We start from the raw sequence: 11,975 nt of genomic DNA, 5'->3' as shown, positions 1-11,975 counted from the left end.
TTATGGCTCATTAATACTGATGTTGCTTTGACATGTTTTTGCCCATCTAGAAGTGTTCCCACTTATTGTCTTCTCATTACTCCTATTCCTCACTAGTGTAGTTGCCATGCGAATGCAAAAAGAAAAGGAAAAAAAAATGCTCTTCTTCTCAAGACATGGTGCTTGTATAGTGTACTAGCTTATTCTCCTACTAGCTATTATCCCTGCATTTCTACTAAGTATCATAAAGTAAAAATAAAGTCATCTACTTTCTGTGGAAAAATACGTTGTATGTGAGTGGTGTCGAATCAGATAAATGGAGAAATTCCGATCAACATTCCTGAAAATGTCTGGTATTTTGCTTTCCATTTGTTTCTGAATTATGACAATGAAACAGTTGGAGTTTATGCTTCATTTGATATTCCTGCTCTAAGGGTGGTAGTTTTGGAGTCAACATTAATTATTACACGTTTGTTTGCTATCTGCACACAACATAATCAAATGTAGGTAAATATTGGACAGAACACAAGTTGGGTTATTTTGACCCAGCCAGTTGGGTCACAAACAGCCCATTGTTTTATTTAAAGGCCCCGAACCGTCATTCTGATTACAATGTAAAATAGCCTTTTGAATGACTGAAATATCACCTGAAATATGTTTTTGGGGATAGAAATGCTCAAAATGTTGGAAAATGACTTTTTCTCTCATGGCTAACTACCAAGACGTTTGAGAAGACGGGCTGAGTTGGCGGAGAGCTTATATTAATTTGCTTGCCTTGACTGACAGCTCTTTGAAACGCCTATGTCAAGAAACATTTGGATGCAGTGAGCAGTGTTGCAGTAAAATCAACTCATACAAAGTCAGTGATACACAAAACACACCTTTTCATATACATCTCCCTTTCAGCATGTCTGTTGTGATACGGTTCACAGCCGCACTGACGGATGTGTTGATATGACAACTGCATCAGAGTTTTGAGCGACCCATCCACACCTTTTTGTTCCATGTTGGCTGAAAACCTATTGTAGCTAGCCAGTAACTAGCTAACACCAAACACAGATGAAAGGGGAGACATATCCATATCTTTGCCATCGACGAATAGTGTAAACATTTAATTATATTTGCCGACAACTTAAAGTCAAATTTTGGCACCAGTAGAGATGCTATCTATCTATATAAACCACGCCCCTCTGCAAACACGCCTTGTCCGATGTTGGTTAATAATAGGTGGTACTTATTTAAATTAGATAAGACAATATCATGTTACCATTGGTGCATTAAAATGAGAGTTAGGGTGATGTCACCCTTTCCGCCTAATATTCCCGCCTCCTGAATCCAAGTGTTTGACATGGGGGAGGGGATCAGTAACTTTATGATCAAACTTTTTCAACGTAGAAGCAACAGTCATTTTTCAAACTTTGGTCATCACATTTGACTGTTCATGACCTTTAAGTTGGGTTAGTTGATGCTGGGTTATTGAGCTATGATCCACCAGGTCAGATCAGAAGACTGGAGGCATGGCTTAGTAGATCTATAGCTTTCAGATAGTTATTTTTGGCCACCCCTGATAGTAAATGTAATTCCGGTTAGTGCCAGTGTTGAGGCACGTTAAAGGGCCGTTATGGAACCAGCTGCGGGGCGAGTGGAGCTTGTATTCGTTCAGGGACATTTCAAGTTTTGGTCAGCCTACTGGCAAGGCTGCTGGTGTGGGGCAAGATAGTGGACAGGAAAACATTTACTGATGTGAAATGTATTATAAGTAAATATGGAATGAAGGAAGGGCTGATGAAGGAGAAGGTGGACAGGAAAAAAGGAGAAAAGTGGAACATTATTTGAGTAAATATGGAATGGTGAATCATGCTGTGATGACCGCCACGTTTGAGTCTCATCCTGATGATGACAAAGAGGATTCTGGCCCGGTGGGAGTAAGAGCTTTGGAGAGAATGGATCCTTGCCTCCTGGCAGATCCGTATGTGGTGTCAGGTTGGGTGGAGAAGAGGTTGAGGAATGTTGGGTAGGTGAAAGTAACTTGAGGTGGAATCGTGTTGATTTTTGCTATTTCTGCCATCCAGAGGGAACGTGCGCTCCACACCACTTGATTGGGTACAAAAACTGTGACTTGCTTTTCTCTCCAGAGCAGGGTGTAGTTGAAAGCAGGGATAACTGGAGTGGTGTTAAGTGTTGAGGTTCAACTCAAGTTGAAGATGGGTCTGCGTCGTTTGGTGATGAAACAGAGAAGACACTGTGTGTACTACTGAGTTACCCGATAAAGTAAAGTTAAGATGTGTCAGTTATCCCGTGAGAGCTTTTGTCCCTAATCCATTATGGCATTTTAGGTGTCAAGTTTATGGTCATGTGGCAGCAGTGTGTGGAGGTAGATTCCTTCACGTGACAAGTGTGACAAAGGAATGTGTAGTATCAGTGGAACAAGTTGTGTGTAAACTGTAGGGGTACTCATGGTGCTGGAGTTCAGAGGTGTCCAGTGAGCAACGTTGAGGTTGCTGCTAGGATCGGAGTAGTGCAGAAGGTGTCATATTCTGAGGCAGTGAAGAAGGTAGATGAAGAATGTGGGTCAGGGGTGAGGGATCCTAAGAGGATCCCTGTGAGTAGGCCAAGGCTAATAGAGAGTGATAGGAATAACGTGCTTCAGTACCTTTTTTGTGGAGGGGCATTCATGGCCATGATTGTACCACAGGAATGGAACGTAGAAGATAGAGGATAGAGGATAGATGTTGTGGTGGCAGCTGCAAAGAAGTACTTGGGTGTACGAGATTTTACTGCAGGAGAGTTACAAGACGTTTTAGCGATAGTGTCCCGTCCTCCCAGGCTGAAGGCATGAAGTAGGATCAGAAAGGGCCAGAGTAGTGGAATAGTGGTGAGGTTTTAATGGGTGCAGGTTTAGTTAGTAGGGCAATTTCTTTCACAAAGTTTGACGAATTCATATTACAGAATAGTAGGCTGATACACAGTCCATATAGTAGGTGGCTGCAAGCACCTATAACATTTGTTTGCTGACCACCATAATACCAAAGAAGAAGAACATACACGTATGTTTGGGTTAAGTACTGACACTTTTGTAGCTTTAATAAGGCTTACACAAGAGCAGTATTGTAAAGTACTTAACTAAAAAGTACAGTTTTTTGGGGGGTAACTGTACCCAACTGCCTCTGATCTGGTAGAATCACTAAACACAAATGCTTTGTTTGTAAATTATGTCTGAGTGTTAGTCTGGCCCTGGCGATCCATCATTAAAATATATATTTTTAATTGTGCCACCTGATATGCTTAAAATAAGGAATTGAAATGTTAATACTTTTACTTTTTAGCAATTACATGTACTTTTAATACTTAAGTATATTTCAAACCAAGCACTTTTAGACTTTTACTCAAGTAGTATTTTCTATTAAGGTATCTTTACTTTTACTCAAGTATGACAATTGAGTACTTATTCCACCACTGCACAAGAGAATCAAAATACACTACATGACCAAAGGTATGTGGACACCTGCTCGTCGAACATCTCATTCAAAAATCATGGGCATTTATATGGAGTTGGTCCCTGCTTTGCATCTGTTACAGCCTCCACTCTTCTGGGAAGTCTTTCCACTAGATGTTGGAACATTGCTGTGGGGACTTACACTCAGCCGCAAGAGAATTGGTGAGGTCGGGCACTGCTGTTGGGCGATTAGGCCTGGCTCTCACTCGGCATTCCAATTCATCCCAAAGATGCTTCAATGGGCTTGAGGTCAAGGCTTTGTGCAGGCCAATCATGTTCTTCCACACCAATCTCGACAAACCATTTCTGCATGGACCTCGCTTTGTGAACGGGGGCATTGTAATGCTTAAACAGGAAAGGGCCTTCCCCAAACTGTTGCCACAATGTTGGAGGCATGGAATCATCTAGAATGTCATTGAATGCTGTAGAATTAACCTCTTGAACCTCTGGGGGCAATATTTCATTTTTGGTTGAAAAACGTTCCAGTTTTAAAGAAGATATTTTGTCACGAAAAGATGCTCAACTATGCATATAATTGACAGCTTTGGAAAGAAAACACTGATGTTTCCAAAACTGCAAAGATATTGTCTGTGAGTGCCACAGAACTAATGCTACAGGCGAAACCAAGATGAAATTTCATACAGGAAGTGGGCCAGATTTGGAATGCGCTGTGTTCCAATGTCTCCTTATATGGCTGTGAATGTGCAAGGAATGAGCCTACACTTTCTGTCGTTTCCCCAAGGTGTCTGCAGCATTGTGACGTATTTGTAGGCATATCATTGGAAAATTGACCATAAGAGACTACATTTACCAGGTGTCCGCTCTGTGTCCTCCGTCGAAACTGTTCAGAGGAGAAACCAAACTGCCACGAGTGATTTATCATCAAATAGATATGTGAAAAACACCTTGAGTATTGATTCTAAACAACGTTTGCCATGTTTCTGTCGATATTATGGAGTTAATTTGGAAAAAAGTTTGCCGTTGTAATGATTGAATCTTCGGGGGTTTATCTTAGCCAAACGTGATGAACAAAACGGAGCGATTTCTCCTACACAAATAATATTTTTGGAAAAACTGAACATTTGCTATCTAACTGAGAGTCTCCTCATTGGAAACATCCGAAGTTCTTCAAAGGTAAATGATTTTATTTGAATGCTTTTCTTGTTTTTTGTGATAATTTTGCCTGCTGAATGCTAGGCTTAATGCTATGCTAGCTATCAATACTCTTACACAAATGCTTGTGTAGCTATGGTTGAAAAGCATTTTTTGAAAATCTGAGATGACAGTGTTGTTAACAAAAGGCTAAGCTTGTGAGCCAATATATTTATTTCATTTCATTTGCGATTTTCATGAATAGTTAACGTTGCGTTATGGTAATGAGCTTGAGGCTATAATTACGCTCCCGGATACGGGATTGCTCGTCGCATCAGGTTAAGATTTCCTTTCACTGTAACTAAGGAGCCTAGCCCAAACCATGAAAAACAGACACAAACCATTATACCTCCTCCACCAAACGGCATTGGGGCAGGTAGCATTCTCTTGCCATCCGCCAAACCCAGATTCTTCCGTCGAACTTCCAGATGGCATGATAATTGAGCCAAAGGAGATGGCTGCCGTTTTAGGATCCCGTAATCAATTGTGCTATTGTGTAGGTTTTTTCGCGTTATTTGTAACTTATTTGTAAACTAGACCCACTCTAATTTGCATCCTGCCACAACAGATCCACAGATGATGCAATCTCTATTGCACTCAACATTGACCTTTCCCACCTGGACAAAAGGAACACCTATGTGAGAATGCTATTAATTGACAACAGCTCAGTGTTAAACACCATAGTGTCCTCAAAGCTCATCACTAAGCTAAGGATCCTGTGTCCAAACACCTCCCTCTGCAACTGGATCCTGGACTTCCTGACGGGCCGCCCCCAGGTGGCAAGGGTAGGTAACAACACATCTGCCACATTGATCCTCAACACGGGGGCCCCTCAAGGGTGCGTGCCCAGTCCCCTATTTAACTCCCTGTTCACTCATGACTGCATAGCCAGGCATGACTCCAACACCATCATCAAGTTTGCAGAAGACACAACAGTGGTAGACCTGATCACCGACATTTACATTACATTACATTTACATGATGAGACAGCCTATAGGGAGGAGGTCAGAGACTTGGCCGTGTGGTGCCAGGACAACAACCTCTCCCTCAACGTGATCAAGACAAAGGAGATGATTGTGAATTACAGGAATAGGAGGACCGAGCACTCCCCCATTCTCATCGATGGGGCTGCAGTGGAGCAGGTTGAGAACTTCAAGTTCATGGTGTCCACATCACCAACAAACTATCATGGTCCAAACACACCATGACAGTTGTGAAGAGGGCACGACAAAGCCTGTTCCCCCTCAGGAGACTGAAAAGATTTGGCATGGGTCCTCAGATCCTCAAAAGGTTCTACAGCTGCACCATGGAGAGCATGGTTGCATCACTGCCTGGAATGGCAACTGCTCGGCCTCCAACCGCAAGGCACTACAAAGGGTAGTATATACGGACCAGTACATCACTGGGGCCAAGCTTCCTTCCATCCAGGACCTCTCTCTATACCAGGGGGTGTCAGAGGAAGGCCCTAAACATTGTCATAGACTCCAGACACCCTAGTCATAGACTGTTCTTTCCGCTATTGCACGTCAAGCGGTACCAGAGCACCAAGTCTAGTTCAAAAAGGCTTCTTAACAGATTCTACTGTTAAGAAGCTGCTGCAGTTTAATTATTTGTTCCTTTAATTTTCTATTTTCTATTTTTACTTATGTATTTTTTAGTTAACACTTATTGTAATTTTTTCACTTAAAACTTCTTAAAACATTGTTGGTTGAGCGCTTATAAGTAAGCATTTCACTATAATGTCTACACCTGTTGTATTCGGCTGTCACGACTAGTCAAGGTGGGTGGAATCAGGCGCAGAGAGCAAATAATGAATAGAGGTTTATTCTCCGGTGAACAACAAACACGGACAACCCAAAATACAAACAGGGTGAAAAACCGGAGAAATAAAACACAAAAACACCGACAGCCGAAACGAAATGACAAAAACAAACAAACCCGCACAAAACAAGGGCGGGACAACCTACATTATATACAGATACTAATTAACTAACACACAGGTGAAAACAATTAGACAAAACCAACAGATAACCGAAAAAGGGATCGGTAGTGGCTAATAGGACGGTGACGACGACCGCCGAGCACAGCCTGAACGGGCAGGAGAGCCAACCTCGGCGGAAGTCGTGACATCGGCGCATGTGACAAATACAATTTAATTTGATTTGAGATGGTGCAGTGTGATTCATTACTCCAGAGAACGCGTTTCCACTGCTCTAGAGTCCAGGCTGATTGGTGGTGGTGCTTGTGCTTCCTATCACTCAGAAGTTATGTAGCAAGCTAAGGAGACAACAATGCCTGCCATGGACGATTCCCAATTGCTTTGAATGTTCAAAATCATAGGGTAAAGCCTCAAAGGATAACATTATCCAATTTTCAAAACGAGTCCTGTCAACAGAGTAGCTAGCAAGCAACAAGATATGTGGAATAACAGTCAAAAACTACTTGAGGGAAAAAAATCTGAAAATAAATCAGATTTGAATGTTCAGACACAAGTCACATGGCCAGGAATCAGATTTGTATCTGACTTCAAACCACATACCAAGCTGATTCTATGCGCTTTTTGGCTGTTCAGACTGCAGGAAAAAGAACCGATTCAAATCAGATATGCAAATAAATAGGGTTTGAGTCACTATAAACTGCCAATCTGAACAAGGCTAAAGTTACTGGTTCCCTCCTCCATGTCAAACACTTGGATTCAGTAGGCGGGAATATTTATTTTTGTATCAAAATGCATTTTTTTTTGTCAGGAATGCCTTCTGGAACACATTAACTTTCATGTGCCTTAATAACAAGCTTGTATGCCATCTGTAAATATGAATAAATTGTTAAATTACAATCCTAATTAATTTTGCCACGGACAAAGGGAGGAACCTTCCTCGAGCCATGATTGGCTGAGATAATGAATGGGCTGGACATGCCGGGAGATGAGTTTGGATTCATCTGCCATTTAGCGTGCTTCTGTCTATAACGTGAGCTGCTCAGTATGTGTTGACTGTCCTTTCTACCACACCGTTTTTGAAAGATATTACGTTAAGCCATCGTCAACTACAAAAGTTTTGCTACTTTCCTCAACAACATTGATGCCCTGAATTTAACAGGCCCTATCGACAGATCAGTTGGAAAAAGTGATGGGCTACCTTCTGCACACGTCACGGTCAACCGGAGTTTAGATCAATTTAGATGAGTGTGTCGGGTAAGCGTCATCTAATAGTGATAACATATTTATACAATATTTTTATCTGGACACTCTGTTTTTTATATTGTTACTATGGAAGTAACCACTTCACTGTACAAGTACTGTTTACACCTTCTGTGTCCTGTGCATTTGACAAATAAATGTAGATTTAATTTAGTATAGTATGACCTCACATGTGAATCCTTGGTTGGGCAAAGAGATGGGTGGGGCTAAGGCTTAAGAGGGTGTGAACGATGCTGAATGGCTGTAGACAAAGAAGAGCTCTCCAGTAGGTGTAACAGAATATTTAAGGCCATTTTCTCAAAAGTGGGGTTACAAGTTTATCATCTTTCCAAGCAGAATTACTTTGCCATTGTTCCCCAACTGCAGTGTATTATATACCATTTTCTAGCTGTCGATCTCTACTTTTATCCAATGTACTAAACACAATTTCAAATTTTGCTACATAAGACCGAATCGAGGCGGTCGGTCACGTATGTGAAAAGGGCATCTTTCTATGTTTTGTAGTAAAAAATATAAAGGACTCTATTCAATATGCATCGAGGAAGTTCAGCTTTACAGTGTGATTGAAAATGAAAGGCAATGACCCCGCTTTAGTGGAGAATGCATTCACGGGAAAAGCTGCATACGTCGGCTCAATTGGAAATGATGTTTACCTTTCTGTCGCAGAATGATGATGACATCAAAAGTTAAAACAATGATTTTTCAAGCACTTTGAGATTCATGGTGACATCGGGAGCAAGAAAAATACCCTCCCTCTGGATAAAAACTTGTTGCAGGTTTTGAAAATCCATCAATCAAATGTATTTATAAAGCTCTTTATACATCAGCAGTTGTCACAAAGTGCTTATACGGAAACCCAGCCGAAAACCCCAAAGATCCCAAAGAGCTAGCAATACAGATGTAGAAGTATGGTGGCTAGGAAAAGGTCTCTAGAAAGGCAGGGACCTAGCAAGAAACTTAGAGAGGAACTTGGCTGTGCCGGGTAGAGATTATAAGGGCCATTAAGGCTGGATCAAAATCCCTGTTTTTTACTTTTACTTCTTAAAAAAAAACTTTGTTCTCATCTTTTCAACCACAGATAATAGAAATGCTCCGTTTTCACATATATACACACTGGGATGGTGCTGGAGAGAGTGGATTTGAGGTTGAACAGTGGTGAAATGACCCTTTAACTAATAGAATGTAACGAAGTTCGTCTGTTGTTTGAAGAGAGTCAGACCGAAATGCAGCATGTAGGTTACTCATGACTTTTAATGAAGATAATGCGGTACATGAAATAACTGAAGAAGAAAACAACAAACGAGTGAAACTAATTACAGCCTATCTGGTGACTAACACAGAGACAGGTACAATCACCCACGAAATACAACGCGCACTCAGGCTACCTAAATACGGTTCCCAATCCGAGACAACGAGAATCAGCTGACTCCAATTAGGAATCGCCTCAGGCAGCCAAGCCTAACTAGACACACTCCTAATAATACACACTCCCAATTAATACAAACCCCAATACGAAATACAACATATAAACCCATGTCACCCCCTGGCCTACCCAAACATATAACAAAAACACAAGATACAATGACCAAGGCGTGACAGAACCCCCCCCTAAGGTGCGGACTCCGGGACGCACCTCAAGAGCATAGGGAGGGTCCGGGTGGGCGTCTGTCCATGGTGGCGGTTCTGGCTCGGGACGTGGACCCCACTCCATAAATGTCCTAGTTCCTCCCCTTCGCGTCCTAGGATAATCCACCTTCTCCGCCGACCATGGCCTAATAGTCCTCACCCTGATCCCCACATAACTGAGGGGCAGCTCGGGACCGAGGGGCAGCTCGGGACAGAGGGGCAGCTCGGGACAGAGGGGCAGCTCGGGACAGAGGGGCAGCTCGGGACAGAGGGGCAACTCGGGACAGAGGGGCATCTCAGGACAGAGGGGCATCTCAGGACAGAGGGGCATCTCAGGACAGAGGGGCATCTCAGGACAGCAGGGCAGCTCAAGACAGAGGGGCATCTCAGGACGGGAGGGGCAGCCCGGGACAGAGGAGCAGCCCGGGACCGAAGCAGCCCGGTACTGAGGGGAAGCCCGGTACTGAGAGGGAGCCCAGTACAGAGAGGAAGCCTAGTACTGAGAGGAAGCTCAGTACTGAGAGGGAGCCCAGTACAGAGAGGAAGCCTAGTACTGAAAGGAAGCTCAGTACTGAGAGGAAGCTCAGGCAGGTGGTAGGCTCCGGTAAATCCTGGCTGGCTGGTGGACCTGGATGATTCATTTACATTTACATTTAAGTCATTTAGCAGACGCTCTTATCCAGAGCGACTTACAAATTGGTGCATTCACCTTATGACATCCAGTGGAACAGCCACTTTACAATAGTGCATCTAAATATTTTAAGGGGGGGTGAGAAGGATTACTTTATCCTATCCTAAGTATTCCTTAAAGAGGTGGGGTTTCAGGTGTCTCCGGAAGGTGGTGATTGACTCCGCTGTCCTGGCGTCGTGAGGGAGTTTGTTCCACCATTGGGGAGCCAGAGCAGCGAACAGTTTTGACTGGGCTGAGCGGGAACTGTACTTCCTCAGTGGTAGGGAGGCGAGCAGGCCAGAGGTGGATGAATGCAGTGCCCTTATTTGGGTGTAGGGCCTGATCAGAGCCTGGAGGTACTGAGGTGCCGTTCCCCTCACAGCTCCGTAGGCAAGCACCATGGTCTTGTAGCGGGTGCGAGCTTCAACTGGAAGCCAGTGGAGAGAGCGGAGGAGCGGGGTGACGTGAGAGAACTTGGGAAGGTTGAACACTAGACGGGCTGCGGCGTTCTGGATGAGTTGTAGGGGTTTAATGGCACAGGCAGGGAGCCCAGCCAACAGCGAGTTGCAGTAATCCAGACGGGAGATGATAAATGCCTGGATTAGGACCTGCGCCGCTTCCTGTGTGAGGCAGGGTCGTACTCTGCGGATGTTGTAGAGCATGAACCTACAGGAACGGGCCACCGCCTTGATGTTAGTTGAGAACGACAGGGTGTTGTCCAGGATCACGCCAAGGTTCTTAGCGCTCTGGGAGGAGGACACAATGGAGTTGTCAACCGTGATGGCGAGATCATGGAACGGGCAGTCCTTCCCCGGGAGGAAGAGCAGCTCCGTCTTGCCGAAGTTCAGCTTGAGGTGGTGATCCGTCATCCACACTGATATGTCTGCCAGACATGCAGAGATGCGATTCGCCACCTGGTCATCAGAAGGGGAAAGGAGAAGATTAATTGTGTGTCGTCAGCATAGCAATGATAGGAGAGACCATGTGAGGTTATGACAGAGCCAAGTGACTTGGTGTATAGCGAGAATAGGAGAGGGCCTAGAACAGAGCCCTGGGGGACACCAGTGGTGAGAGCGCGTGGTGAGGAGACAGATTCTCGCCACGCCACCTGGTAGGAGCGACCTGTCAGGTAGGACGCAATCCAAGCGTGGGCCGCGCCGGAGATGCCCAACTCGGAGAGGGTGGAGAGGAGGATCTGATGGTTCACAGTATCGAAGGCAGCCGATAGGTCTAGAAGGATGAGAGCAGAGGAGAGAGAGTTAGCTTTAGCGGTGCGGAGCGCCTCCGTGATACAGAGAAGAGCAGTCTCAGTTGAATGACTAGTCTTGAAACCTGACTGATTTGGATCAAGAAGGTCATTCTGAGAGAGATAGCGGGAGAGCTGACCAAGGACGGCACGTTCAAGAGTTTTGGAGAGAAAAGACAGAAGGGATACTGGTCTGTAGTTGTTAACATCGGAGGAATCGAGTGTAGGTTTTTTCAGAAGGGGTGCAACTCTCGCTCTCTTGAAGACGGAAGGGACGTAGCCAGCGGTCAGGGATAAGTTGATGAGCGAGGTGAGGTAAGGGAGAAGGTCTCCGGAAATGGTCTGGAGAAGAGAGGAGGGGATAGGGTCGAGCGGGCAGGTTGTTGGGCGGCCGGCCGTCACAAGACGCGAGATTTCATCTGGAGAGAGAGGGGAGAAAGAGGTCAGAGCACAGAGTAGGGCAGTGTGAGCAGAACCAGCGGTGTCGTTTGACTTAGCAAACGAGGATCGGATGTCGTCGACCTTCTTTTCAAAATGGTTGACGAAGTCATCTGCAGAGAGGGGGGGGGGGAGGATTCAGGAGGGAGGAGAAGGTGGCAAAGAGCTT

The sequence above is a fragment of the Oncorhynchus gorbuscha genome, linkage group LG07 (assembly GCF_021184085.1).
Source record: "Oncorhynchus gorbuscha isolate QuinsamMale2020 ecotype Even-year linkage group LG07, OgorEven_v1.0, whole genome shotgun sequence".
In the NCBI taxonomy this organism is placed as follows: Eukaryota; Metazoa; Chordata; class Actinopteri; order Salmoniformes; family Salmonidae; genus Oncorhynchus; species Oncorhynchus gorbuscha.
This window is presented reverse-complemented; position numbering follows the sequence as displayed.